The 15,124-nt window shown below is 37.4% G+C and overlaps 1 pseudogene; it reads left to right on the forward strand.

The window, feature by feature from the left end:
• The first annotated feature begins 278 nt into the window (after positions 1-278).
• Positions 279-15,124, forward strand: part of LOC100956931 — a 67,083-nt pseudogene continuing 52,237 nt past the window's right edge.

Here is a 15,124-nt window from a genome sequence, read left to right on the forward strand (position 1 = left end):
CTTGGAAGTGAGAAAGAGCATGACTCAGAGCCCTCTGAAAAGCTTTAAGATTTAAGTCTTTTAAATTTACATTCATAGCCACTGAATGGTGGCAGATCAAGGAATTTCTAGGAAACTCTGAAGGCAACCTGTACCTTGGATACCACCTTTTTTATGAGAACATTCAGAGGAGTAGAATAAAAATTTGAATTTGAGCTCTATAGAGACAGCCCCAGGGCAAATGAGAGCTGGATGGGCACTGGGCGACTCTGTGCCTTGCTGAGGAAAAATAACTAGACATGGGCAAAGGCGATCCTTGGAAGCCAAGAGGCAAAATGTCATCATGCGAATTCTTTCGCAAACTTGTTGGGAGGAGCACAAGAAGAAGCACCTACATGCTTCAGCCAACTTCTCAGAGTTTTCTAAGAAGTGCTCAGAGAGGTGGAAGGCCACGTCTGCTAAAAAGAAAGGAAATTCTGAAGCCATGGCAAAGGCGGACAAGGCCTGTTACAAAACAGAAATGAAAACCTATATCCCTCCTAAAGAGGAAACAAAAAAAGAAGTTCAAGGATTCCAGTGCACCCAAGAGGCCTCCTTTGGCTTTTTTCTTGTTCTATTCTGAGTATCACCCAAAAATCAAAGGAGATCATCCTGGAGCATCCATTGGTGATGTTAACCTGGGAGAGATGTGGAATAACACTGCTGTGGATGACAAGCAGCCTTATGAAAAGAAGGCTGCAAAGCTGAAGGAAAAATACGAAAAGGATATTGCTGCGTACCGAGCTAAAGGAAAGCCTGATGCAGTGAAAAGGGGGGTTGTCAAGGCTGAAAAAGGCAAGAGAAGAATGAAGAGGAGAGGAATAGGAGGAAGAATGATGATGATGAATAAGTTGGTTCTAGTGCAGTTTTTTTTCTTGTCTATAAAGCATTTAATCCCCCTGTACACAACTCACTCCTTTTAAAGAAAAAATTGAACTATAAGGCTGTGTAAGATTTGTTTATAAACTTCACAGTGTCTTTTTTTTGTATAGTTAACCCACTACTGTATGTGTCTTTAGATAGCCCTGTCCTGGTGGTATTTTCAACAGCCACTAACCTTGTCTGGTGCACTATGGGGGTTGTAAATTGGCGTGGAAATTTAAAGCAAGTTCTTGTTGGTGAGCAGCTCAAATTAGTTATATATGGGGAATGGACGTTTTTTTCATCTTCAGTGGTCTCTGATGCAGCTTATACGAAATCATTGTTCTGTTAACTGAATATCACTCTGTAATTGTAAAAAGAAAGTTGCAGCTATTTTGCTGACATTCAGAATGCTTGTAAGTTAATACAATTTTTTGTATTAGTTCTGTTGTCCTTTTCATAGGTCTGAAATTTTTGTTCTTGAAAGGAAGTCTGTCTTTTGCTCCCCCCCCCATTATGGACCCCATGAATTATTACATTGTTTATCTTCGCATATAATTAGCTGATAAGAAGCTTTTGTCTACATACCCTGCATATCCTGATGGGGGTAATAAAAGTTAAATGGAGATGGTTTTCGTCTATAAATGAAACTCCGAAGTTGATGACAAATTTCACATAGCCCACTTATATTTACAAAGTGAAGAGAGTAAGCAATCTCCTCACAGCACGGGATTATTAGAATCAAATCTCTCCTTGAAGAACCAATAGGAAAGTATGCTCTGATCTTTACATGTGGACTCAATTATTTAACTCCTGTTACCAGGTAATGTTAGTTACATTTTGCAATTCCCACATTAAAGAAGACCTGAGAATGTATCCCCAAAAGTGTGAGCTGAAAATACAAGACTGCCATATTGCATTTTTTGTTGATGTTAATCCCGGCAAAGTCTAGGAAAGTGCTGGCTGTAAATGTCTTTTCCCATTTATCTAAATATGGACTGCTCAGGAAACTTCAGATCTTCCATTAAGAGTATCTTTAAGTAATTGGGCCACCCTTTAAAATAGGTTATATTTTCATATATTTTGAATCAAATTGATAAGAGGAAAGAAGATGGTTCAACTTCCCATTTAATAAAAATTAGTCAATGTATTTGAATTTAATTTTTCCTTATAAAACCCACACTCATTCATTAGACTCATGTTTATCTGCTTAGAAGTTTAGGGAACGATTTGGCAATGTTGTGGATTTTTTAAGATTATCGTTCTCTTCAAGTGCCAGTATTTGAAAATAGTGGTGTTTTTGTGATTTTACACGCTTTTCTGATGGAGTGCTGTTTTGTTACATCATTTTGACTTGAATTCTTTCCATTTGTATTTGTTTATGTAATTTCAGGAAGAATACTGAACATCTGAGTGCTGGATGATACTAGTAAACTAATAATTGCAGAGGTTTAAAATATTAAAAAAAAAATCCCTATTAAAAATAAAATTGACCAGTGGTGGAAAGAAACTGATTCTGGAATATAAAATACACATAACTGCATTTCTTTCAACACTACATTGGTTAAAAAGGATCTTACCCTTTGGATCCTGGCAAAGAACTATAAGATTATGTGGGGTGACATCTGTCTCCATTAAGTAGAGTAATTTCCCAGAAAAGAGCAAGAGTTTCAACACAACAATAGGAGACTTGCCAGTTGACAGGAAAGAATGTTCCCTGACCTGACCGAGGTTGATGGGACTCTGATGTGATCTCCCAGGAGTGGACGGTCTAAAGCATTGATTCATTAGTCTGTTTAATCTTGATTCTTGCTAAGAAAGAGATCCTCCTTGATTTAAAGGCTGTCAGGCTGCCATCTCAAGAGGTCCATCTCTTGTCACTCTCTCCATCCATGATCAAAGAAAATGACTCCTAGCCCTGTAATAAAGAATTACCATACAGATGAAGGCAATCTAGAAATAAAACTTGAAATTTTTAGCTGGGGACATTTGCATGTCTTCATGTCTTTGCATTTACCTACTTTGACTTCAACTATGATTTTCAGTCACTGAGGTAGATACTTTCTACCCTCAGGACAATGATATTAATTTTTTTTAAAAACAGCTCAGTCTGAACTTTACCTTGGAAGTGAGAACAATAACCTAAAAATGTATACCTTCATATGAATTTAAGATTAAAGAAAAAGAAAAAAAATACATGCTATGGTTAGTGTTGAGTTGACAACTATAGCTTCAAGACAATCCTACATTTTATAATTGTGATGTTATCAGTTAGAGTTAACATTTTGTTCCAGGGACCCCACATACATTGCAAGGAAGGTTTAGAAATATAGATTGTGTGTGAGGAAGAAAGAACAGGGAAAGCCCAATAAGAGTTACCATTTGAGTTCCCTAAATGAACCCTTTTTAAATATACACTTTTGGGTTGGGGGCATCTTTACATTGCTTTGAGTTCTGCTTCGTGGTTTCCAGGATGTTTTTTTTACTGGCTCTTACCATACACATTGTTGAGCCCATGACAAAATCCACATACCTAAGAGCTGAATTAATATAATTGAAATATTTGATGTTTTTAATAGCAGTAGCAGATAGTCATGTTTGTAGGCAACTGTATTTGTTCTTCCATGTTTATTTTTAGTTAACACCCAGATTATTTTGATTAATTTTGGTTAAGGTTGGTTCTGCTTCTCAATTTCCATGTCACAATAGACAAATTTGCTGATGGGATTATGTCTCTGATTATTGACATAATATTGAGTGGGGATACATAGACAGGGTATGATATATTTGCAGCTATAATTGGAAAGAGTTCATATACAATTGTGGGTGGTGCAGATATTATCTGGAATGGGAATATTTCTTCATTCATTTCTCTTCACCTGCTTCTGGACACAGAATGAATTAAAGTTCTATCTTCAGCCATGCACATTCCATTAGCTCAGACCTATGTGCAAGTCTACCTTCCACCTGCTTTCACGTACACATAAAATCATTTTTCTGCTTACTGTCCATTCTATCTTGAAAATATTCCAAGGATTGGCATTCAATACCCAGAATAGTCAATACTCTACAGGAACTGTTGAAATAGCCTCATAAGTGGACTATCTGCCTTCAACTCTTCCTCTCCACCACACAACTTTGTCAGATTAACTTTCCTAATGCACAATTCTTAGCATGGTTCTCTCTGTGTAATATACTTAGAGAGAGTCTTCCCCATTGCCTGTACCATCAAGAGCACAGTAATGGGCTAGGTGATTACCTCTGTCCTCCTATAATTTCAATCAATGTGCTTTTATGACCAGATCCCCTTTCCTACTCATGTCACAGTGGATAATGCATCATGGCTGCCTTCTCTCACCCTAAGCTTCTCCCACACTTTCCCTCCATATCTGCATGTCCTAAATATGTGTACCTCAAATCCCTCAACGACCCTTTCACCTATTTCTTCTATAAATCTCTTAACCATAAAAAAAAAATTTGCTTTCTTTTCTAAAATCCCAGTTCACTATTTATTGGAGCCTTATTTATAAAATATTATGCTATCATCTATTGAGTTATTAACCCAATAACTATAAATGCTTTGCAAATGAAGTCCATGTCTTTTAGCTTGCCTAACATTCAAAAAAATCCAATCAGTATGTTTTTTAAGATGTACACCACAGTATAACACATGGTTAATTACAAATTTTTTCAGAATATTTATTGTTATTATTCTCACAGTAGCCTAAATCTACCCAAACCAGTAGTTTTCAATAATTACATATTTATTTCTTATCTTTGCATCAACTTTGTAGAAATAGGGGAGTATTGCCTTTAGAATAAAAAAAGGCAAGGATGCTTCTGTTGAATGTTGGTAAGTAGAGACAGTGAGGGTGAGTTTCTTTTGGGAGGGGGCTAGGTATTTTTGAAAGAAATACCTTTTGCTAGAAGAAAACAATAAATTTTGACCAAAATACTGAAGAATATTTTTAGATCAAAAGTATGATTGGTCAGTGCATGACCATTTTACAACCGTGTTTTCCCAAAAATAAGACCTACCCAAAAAATAAGCCCTAGCAGGATTTCTATGCATTTATTGCATTTGTCAAATATAAGCCCTACCCAATAATAAGACCTAGTGATGGGTGTGGCTATGCAAATATGCAGATCTAGGTATCTGCATAGCCACACCATGCATTTTGGCACAGACAACCCCTGAAAATAAGCCCTAGTGTGTCTTCTTGAGAAAAAATAAATATAAGACAGTGTCTTATTTTCAGGGAAACACGGAATATAACACACCATAGAGTTGAAGTTTTTTTGAAGATATCAACTCTTGTTTAGAATCTGATTTTAGTTAGCCATTTCTTTCAATTAAGCAAAAATGACAGTATTACATCTTCTAGTAGTAGACCCAGGAAAATTGCCTTTCCCTAAAACATTGTAATTAAAAATAGAACCCTCTTAGGGCTGTGAGTTTATAAAAGGAATAGTTGGTGTGGTATTAGTTGTGTTACCTGAGTATGCCTTGTCCATACGCACACCGGTAGTCCTAGCACTGTGGGAGGCTGAGACGGGTGGATCACTTAAGCTCAGGAGTTCAAGACCAGCCTGAGCAAGAGGGAGATCCTTAAAAATAGAAACAAAAGTAGCCAGGTGTGGGGGCACATGCCTGTAGTTCCAGCCACTTGGGGGGCTAAGGCAGGATTGCTTGATCCCAGGAGTTGGAAGTTGCAGTGATATTACTGCACTCTAGCCCAGTGAAGTGACAGAGCAGGACTCAGTCTCAACAACAACAAAAAAAGTGGTGGAATAAGGGAGGAGATCCCTGGGTAGAGAGTTGAATGGGTGAGAAGCATTCAAATAGTCACCCCGTGTGGCCAAATACAGCTTACTAGTACTTTCACATTTTCCTTAACATTTTCATCTCAAGGAATACCATTTTTTTAATTGTATAAATTTAAGGTGTACAACATGATGTTTTGACATACATATCCATAGTGAGCTGATTTATACAGGTGGGCAATTTAACCTATGCATCACATTCCAGTTACTTCTCCGTGTGTGTGTGTTTTAAGAACACCTAAAATCTACTCTCTCAGCAAATTCAACATACAGTAATAATTCCCATCCTCCTGCTATCCATTTGATCTTTATACCACTGAAACTTTGTACCCTTTGACCTACATCTCCCCATTTTCTTCCCTCCATCCCCCTGGTAATTGCAAGTCTACTCTATTTCTGTATATTCAACTTTATTTTTTTTTCAACTTTATTTTTTCAGATTCCATGTACAAGTGAGATCAAACAGTATTTTTCTGTGTGTGTTTGGCCTAAGTTAGCATACTGTCCTCTGGGTTCATCCACGTTGTCAAAATGGCAGAATCTCCCAACACCATTTCAAAATGAAGATAATGAGAACCAACTCACTCAGGGGCAATTCAACCCAACCTAATCAGGTAGTTGAGCCAAGAAATAAGAAAAAAGAACTCTAAATTTTATGATCCAGACTCAGCCCTTGGACAGGTCTCATGCTAACATGACTGCAGGCCTGACAGAAGAACTGGGTCCTTAAAAAAGTGACGCTTTCCCCCCTTGAGCGACTGAAGGCTTTATTGTCTCTGCTTTCATCCCATCTCATAAAACTTGATTTTAGCCATTTCCTTCAATGAAGGAAAAATGACAGGTAACAGCTTAAAATGTCATCCCTCCCATGGATATCTGTATTTTAACAAGGGATTAGTCTCTAAGCTTAAGTGCCTTCAATGATATTTCAGACAATTTCTAAAAAATGAGGTACCATTTTGGAGACATCTAGACAATCTCTAAAATCTTTTCTAAGTGGCCACCCTGAGAACTGAGAGGGTTTTGCTAAGTAGAATATCCTACCCCAGGTCCATCAGTTTGAAGGAGGTACTATCTTTGCAAGCCAAGAAGCATCTACTTTTCTAAGCATAATTAGCTAAAGAGCTCTTTGCAATAAATTGGCTTCTTTAAACATCTTAACTTTGTTTCCCATGACTTACCAATTCACCGTTTTTACTATACACATTATTTATACCTACTTGAAAAAGACACTAAAGGTTGATTCTGTTCAATTGTTACTAAGGCTCTTAAATTTCCAGACAATTCATTTCTAGATCAGAATATATTAAATATCTTTAATTGACCCTTATAAGAATAGGAGGGTTTAATGTTTCTTCAAAGGGGTGCTTAGGAAGAAATGCCTTTTCCAACGTCTTTCAAGTGCTATCATTGACTGAGGCTGCTCTGCTAATTATTCTCAGAAAAATAGGATGCTTTTAGGGTTTGGAGTTGTGTCATACTTAAGAGTCTGAGTTGATTCCACGTGAAAAAAAATTATCAATGGTCTTCTATGAAGGAAACAGCAGGAAAAACAATACTCAGATAAATATCATTGTCTTTATGAAGCTGCCATCCTGTGAGGGGGCTGAGGCTGATTTAACCCTAGGGTCCTCTGGAAAGTAGGACAGTTTAACCTGGTTCAGACGGATCAGAAACATCTTGCTCAATACTCCATATATTAAAAATGAATTAAGCCAAAAATTGCACAACAAAAATTAATATAAAAACGTAAATAGGCATCTAATTTGCTTGCTAAATGAAAGCATTGTGAATTTTTACCTGTGTCACTACAAAGAAATAGAATAACCGTCATAATATCTCCATATGTAAAGGATTAGAATGGTAATTGGAGATAAAATACATTATCCCATCCCGACAAATTAGCTTTTATAATGCAAAAGCAAGTATTTCCCCCAGTAGTGAAATTTGGTTCCTATGTGATGACTGGAAAAAAAATTTTAATAAATCACATCCTAAATTGGTAAATTTGCCAAAACCTTAGCACTTGCTATGACCAAGGACCATATGGAAAGAGCACAGCTTTCCTATTTCTGTGATAATATATGATTAGTCTAGGTTTTGACTAAAAGAAACCTGCCATGAAAGGTGTCTATGGCTCAGTGAGTAGGGCACCGGCCCCATATACCAAGGGTGGTGGGTTCAAGCCTGGCCCCAGCCAAACTGCAACAAAAAAGATCCAGGTGTTGTGGTGGGCACCTATAGTCCCACCTACTTGGGAGGCTGAGGCAAGAGAATTGCCTAAGCCTAAGAGCTGGAGGTTACTGTGAGCTGTGATGCCACAGCACTCTACCGAGGGTGACAAAATGAGACTCTGTCTCAAAAAAAAAAAAAAAAGAAGAAGAAAATAAAATAAAGTAAACTTGGCATGAGCAGCGTGTTTTGTGTTTATATTAACATGAAATTACTGTCCTGCTACTCTAAAATTATATCAGGAGAAAACATAAAACAATGAAACACAGTCTGATATTGTTGACTATGAGAGAAAACAAGACTTAGGCAGAGGCATTGATGGTAAGAGGCACTCACCTCACCCAATGGGGTCTTGCTGCTGCACCTGCCCACCCATGGTGACTGGACCCCGGCTGCAAGGTAGCCCATATTAACAGGCACTCTGGGTTCAACATCATTAATGTTCACTCTCAAGTCACCATAAATCCCACAATCCCCCTGTCTCTCAGGCTTAAAAATTCATTTAACACCAAGGGCTAATTAATTAACTGGATTTTCTTATATTTAATGGAAAAGATTCTAAGCCATTAGAATCCAGCCTTGTTCAAATTTAGGTCACTGAAGAGGTCTATACATGTGCCTGTCAACAGACAACCGAACCTTTTTATTTTCTGTTTTTTTATATATTAGTAGTCAAATTTTTACAAAAATATTATGTTAAAACATAGCAGGGAGGGGTTCATACTAGAAAAATTTCATAAATCCTATTGGCAGGTAAGTTCATATTTCCAAGCTGCTTTCATCTCATACACAAAATGAACTTCACCTTAAAACATGCAGTAGCATTAACTCTGAAAATAGCATAAAGACCTGAGCTAAATGTTTATCTATATTTGATTATAGGGAAGTTCATTGTTCTCTGTGGCTAACGGCAGAAAATGAACTTTCTAAAACCATGGTTGTCATTTTTTGTGTGTATTCAAGTTAGATCAGACGATCTAATACTGTAGCTAGTGTTTTATTTGAAGTTGGCAATCTCCCAAAAGCAAACAAAAGCATGAAAGGAAATAGGGATTTATATCAGAGTATACAAATAAAGTGACCTTATTCTGCAGCTTCAAATTTGTAAATATTCACCTATCAATTTTCATAAACACCTTACCTCTGAAACTAGAACACTCCTCTGGTGCAAATCTCAGGCCTGTATCTCTTGTGGATGAGAAACTCTAAGGTTTCCTATTGCCATCAAGAATGCACTTTCCATTAGTTTGTGTTACCTGCTCAGATTTATTTAAAGATTATTTTCCAAAATAAAATCCAAATGCATCCTGAGATAAATGCACAGTAGAAAGATTCTATCAGGGGCTAAATCACTTTTAGAGATATATTCTCCTGGGTATGAATGGATTACTCTCTGAAATTCTTTGGGTTAAAGTTTGAGGACAGTCCTCAAAGCCAGATCTGAAAATATTAATTCCCAGTGAAACTGCATTTAAACATGTTGAAAGTAATGTCAGAAGTGTTTTTGGATTTTTTTTATATCATATCCCTAGAAATGCAGGTAAGACTATTCCCTGAGGTGTGAACTGTCTCAAACTTTCATCTCATATTCAAATGAACCCTTTCTAGAATGAAAAGAAGTAGAGCCTAAATATCTGTAAAATTTCTTTCTCCATTGTGGATAAACAGAATGACATTTGTCCATATTAACTCAATGGACACTTTCATGTAGCAGCTGAGGCAGCATTGAACAGGCCAAGAACTTTCCAGGGTAAGTGATTAGTCCTGTTTATTGATTACCGGGTGGGCTCCGGTTTTGGTCAACTCCATAGTGATCCATGTAGACCCTGAATCCTAGAAGTCTCTTTCAGGATGGCCACCTATTCTACTAAATTTCCAGAACATTCACTCAAAAGCAATGACCCAATATGTACTTACTAGCCAGTTTTCCAGAAAGTAGATGACCTGTGAAGGGTTAGTTTCCTTCACTCTGCAGCTATGAGTTAGTCTCCAGGTCTTAAGATAGTGAGTCCATATTATTCACACTGGAACATTTGAAAGCCCTACTACCTTCATAAGGGATAAGCCCACACAAAACCAAAATAAGTTTCACATGTCAAGAATTCCACCATTTTGTCATAGTCTTGTAAATTTATCAACTGGTAACTTGGGGTGACTTTAGTGACAGTGTTGAGATTTTTGAGGAGAATAGTAGCAACCAACAGGCTACTCAGCTCAGGTCATCGCTAAGTGACTGACTTCTAGTTCATCAGTCTACCATCAGAAGATACAAATGCATCTTCAGAAAAAGCAAAAATTTCCACATGCTATGGACCTTCTAGGACTAAACCCTGAGTACTGAATAAGAGAACGCCAACAGTCCACTTCCTGTAATCCCATCAGGACATATGCATTTCTTTGACCTGCTAACTATACCTAGCTGAGTGTTTTGCACTGGACAAGTACTTCCTAAATATTTGACAGAGAAATTTAAAGTGAGTGAATAAATTAATTTATTACTCAAGATGACATTCGATGTGGTTGATCTTTGGGCCAACTCTCTGGAGTGGCCAAAAGCACCATAAACACATTTGGACATTTGGACATTACAAAAAGCCTAGATCCACATAACACTTCTGTTTACTCTAACTCTCTGAAATAAATACACATGATCTACCAGTAAGCATTATTTACTTGCTTCTGATTTATTCCATCATCAATTATATTTTAGAATTAATTAACAAAACTTGTATATATTATGAACAATAGTAAAATCATTTAAATAGTGATAGTACTAAATAATTTTAAAATCTGCCCTATGAATGCTAAAACACAGTAACATAAATATTGAATGAGCCTATTTCTATATTGTTTCAAATTTTTAAACCAAAACATACATTTACATATAATTAGTATGTGTTAATTTGTTCACATGTTTTATTCTAAAGGAGATTGTTAAAAGTCTTGTATATCTCTTCCTGATAATAATTCTATACAGTCTGAACATTTTTCTGTTGTTGTTCTTTTAGAGACAGGGTCTTGCTCTATTGCCCAGGCTGGACTCCAGTGGTGTGATCATAGCTCACTGTGACCTTGACCTACTGGGCTCAAGCAGTCCTCTCACCTCAGCCTTCCAAGTAGCTGGGACTCAGGCGTGTGTGCACTATACCCTGCAGGACATTCTTTATTGCATCCAAATGGGTTTATCCAATTTTTAAAAATTTAACAGTAGCAATACTTCAGGGACTGTGAGATTATCTCAATTTTGAAAATGTTAGACATAAGTAGTTCTTAAAATAGTATCATGACATGTCTACAGTTAACTGTTATGTCTATCTCCAGGGTATTTGCACACCTTTTAGAAATGCCATGTAATTACTCCACATTGAGACGTGCAGATGAACTCAGTCCTTTTCTAAAGAGAGTGTCTTTATGCTCTGCCAATTGTTTGCTACCAAGCTGCCGGGATGAGAGTTGAAGGAAAGAAGCTGGAGATAGATGCCTAGCATGGGGTCATTCCCCTGGCAGATTTCCAAGGGCAAACCCCAGATGACCACCCCAGCTCCATGGAAGAAAGAAGTTTTGAGTGGGAAGACATGAGCTATGAGCAGGAAGCCAGAGGTGGGTAGGAAGAAAAGATGTGGGTAAACAAAAATGCTCTACATCTAAGCTTGTGGAGGACCAAATGAAGTGAAGAGGTGATCAAGTGGGCGTGGGGTCAGACCAGGAAGCCATGATGGACCAGCTGCCACTCCTGCCTTCAGCTCATTTGCTGGGTCCAGCTACCCCTGGCAGTCAGGGTTGAGACAAGGTTGCATTTCAAAGGGGGAAGACAAAAGCACTTGGCTTGGAATTATTCATAGGACTTTTGTGATCATTTTAATTTATGTTCTTCTCATTGCATATTTTCCTATATCACCATCAACCCACTCTAGCTACCCTATGGCTATGTCTTTTTACTTGGTCCTTATTGGAATGCATATTTAAATGTTGGTAATCACAGCATAAATACATTTTTAAGTGACCTATGTTAACAGTAGTGCTACAGTACAAGGTTAATACACACACATAATCTTGGTGATAACACTGTTCTTAACATTCTGATCGCTGTATCAAGAGGCATCACTGATATTTACGAGTGGATATTTTCATCTTAACATGTGTTCTCTTTTCTTCTCCAGTGTTGTCCCTCCAAATTGGGCTATTTCCCCTCAGTCCTGAGAAGCTTTTGTGGATTTCTCCCCTAGACTTGTTTTCATAGGGAGAGAAGTGGAGAGTTGGTCCCAATGTCTTCTTTTAATCTCATCCCCTCTGTCTTGTATCTAACAGGCATTTTCAATGTTTCTTGAGTTTGAATTATATCTGTCTCCTAATTTTTAATACTGATTCATGTTTTCATGTTTTTCCTTCCATTTTTGTATTGTCTTTATTTTTTTCGTGTCTGAGAAGGCAAATGTTGGAAGATTTTGTGTAAGTCATCACCACGTCTCTGTTTTCAAACTTGTCTTGGTCACCTCCCTGGCTGGTGTTTGAATTTCAGGTTACGAGCAGAGCCCTTTCAAACCAGTTCTAGTTCCCCATAGGAGCAAATATTCTGTCTCCGAATTGCAACTGGCTTGTTATTGGGACCCAGAAATCTGCCATTGCCTTTTGCTCTCAGCTTGAAAATTATCCATACTTTAAAAATCCTCTACAACAGTGATTTTCAACTGGTGTGCTGTGAGGGGATCTTAGGTGTACCACAAAAATTTTGAATAGTCATTAATTAAATTATTTTTGAAAGATGTTCAAAGCACAGTAAGTATATTCTTCCTTTTTTTTTTTTTTTGATCAACATAATCTAAGTACACTGCGGAAGTTTAACTATAGGTTCAAGTGTGCTGTGAGACAAAAAAGATTGAAAAACATTATAACTGCTATCCAACGTTGTTCCTTATGTTAGAAGGAACAGCTTCCTTCTCTGACTCCTTCCTTAGCTGAGTTCAAAAAAAGTTTATTGGTACCTTATATGCACCAACAGAAATAGCCATAAAATGAACATGACATAGCCACTTGCCTTCTTAATGCCTCTGGTCTATTAGAAATATAGATAGATAAAGAGTTAATGTTCAGCAAAGTCTAAGTAACTGGACGGCGGTTGATCCGATTCCAACATTAAGGTGAAGCTTAGAGGGAAAATTCAGAAAGTCAGATTCAAATGGTGACTTTGTTACTTTTAAATGAAAACTATTAAGTTGCTGAACTATTTTCATCTTAATTTATCTATACCCTTGAACTACCCTACAATACTTGCCTCAGGGATACTGCAAAAATGGATTGAAAAAATTATTTTAAAAAAATATTTTCGAATGTGAACATTTACCTGTAAAGTGACTGTTGTATGGTAGGCAGCCTGTGTTTCTCAGTAGTATGACTGTGCTTATGCAGGGTCCATGCCCTCCAGCCCATGACTCCCAGAGAACGCCTGTATGTGATAACTTGGACTGTTGCTCACTGCAGGGAGGCAGAATGCACACTACAGGGCACCATGTGGTGTCTCATCAGAGGGTGTGAGGAAGCACTTACAGGACTCAGTTTGTATTGGGTGATACTGGGGAGATTTCCAGGAAGCAAAGCTTTGGTGCAATTTGGGTGCTGTCAGGAAACATAGTCCATCCTGTGATCCTTAATAAATCTTTTGTAGGAGGGAAGACTAAAGTAAAGCTATAGGTGCACTTAATTGCTCAAAAAGCAGAAGTCACCTATAGGAGCCAGGAAAGGGGGATGTTTGGTCATTGATGCGGTTTAGACCTTTGTCTCCCAACCCTTAGGCCTCTGACCGGTAGCTATTGGTGGCCTATTAGGAACCCAGCAGCACAGCAGGAGCTGAGTTGCAGTCCAGCAAGCAGAGCTTCACCTATTATAGCTGCTCCATAGTGCTGTCACCACCGTCTGAATTCTACCTTCTGTCAGATCACAAGGGGCTTTAGAGTCTCACAGGAAGGTGATCCCTGCTGTAAACTGTGCTACACGGGTTGTGTGCTCCTTATGAGAATCTACGTCCCCTTCTGCACCCATCCATGGAAAAATTGTCTTTGATGAATGGTTCCTGGTGCCAAAAGGGCTGGGGACCACTGGTTCACACAGTGTTCATGATTTTGTTGACATGTAGCCATGATTAAGCAATGGTGTTGTTTTTGTATTGATCCATCACCAAATGGTCGATGTTCTCTGAAATTATGTTCCCCATGACACTGCAAACCGGCTGTGAGGACCAGGTCAGCTCCTGGATGGCAAAGGCTAGTTTTCTGTTTCCTGATGTAAGTGTGTGTGTGTCAAATTCAAATTCTTAAACATAAACAAATTAAATTCTCAACATGTTTTCACTAATAGAGATTAAATCCTTTGCAATAAAAAAAAAATAAAATCAGCTATTTCTAATTTGTGTTTATTTTTATATACTTACTTTTTTTTCATTTACTTTGCTTTAAAATTAAAGATAACTGCATAGGGTATAAAAAGCATGACCACGTGTTTGAAAAATTTAGCGAAATTAATAGCTTTCTGCCAAAGGGAGAAAAAGTCAAAACTTTATTAAAGTGAAAAAATAAACAAACAAGACTTATATAGATATTGCTTTCTGAGTTCTATTTTTGATTATGTCTTGAACTACTCTGCCTGTCCACTACCAAAAAAAAAAAAGAAAGAAAAGAAAAGAAAGCAATAGAAAAAGAAGAAGAAGAAAAATTATGTTTGGGGGGCAAAGAAGAAATAATTATTTCCAAAACATATTTATTTCAGTATGTAGCACTGAACGACATTGCTTAGACATAACAAATCATCCTCATTCTTAACCATGCTTGCATTTTGCATGGAACTGTCTATGCCAAATGGTCATTTTTCTCACATTTATTATGTTAACAGGATAAATGCCAACATTTGTCAACATCTTGTAAATGATGAGTCTTAATGAGGCAAGCTACTGTTTCACTCCTCTGAGGAATTTCATAGCAGAATAAGCAAAATATCAGGTTAACGCAAGTGGGAGGGAATCCCAGAGAGCAAACCTTTTCTATGAACGTATATTCCTTGAGGTTTTGCTTAGAGAGGGTTCTAGGATCCAGGCCAATTTGGCCTAAACCTTTATACAACATTTTAATTATATTTTTAACAAATCCTGCAAAATGAGGTTCACATGTTGATTCAGCCAACAACAACAAAAAAAAAAAAA

Source organism: Otolemur garnettii, unplaced genomic scaffold (assembly GCF_000181295.1).
Source record: "Otolemur garnettii isolate 467f Iridium unplaced genomic scaffold, OtoGar3 scaffold00079, whole genome shotgun sequence".
NCBI lineage: Eukaryota > Metazoa > Chordata > Mammalia > Primates > Galagidae > Otolemur > Otolemur garnettii.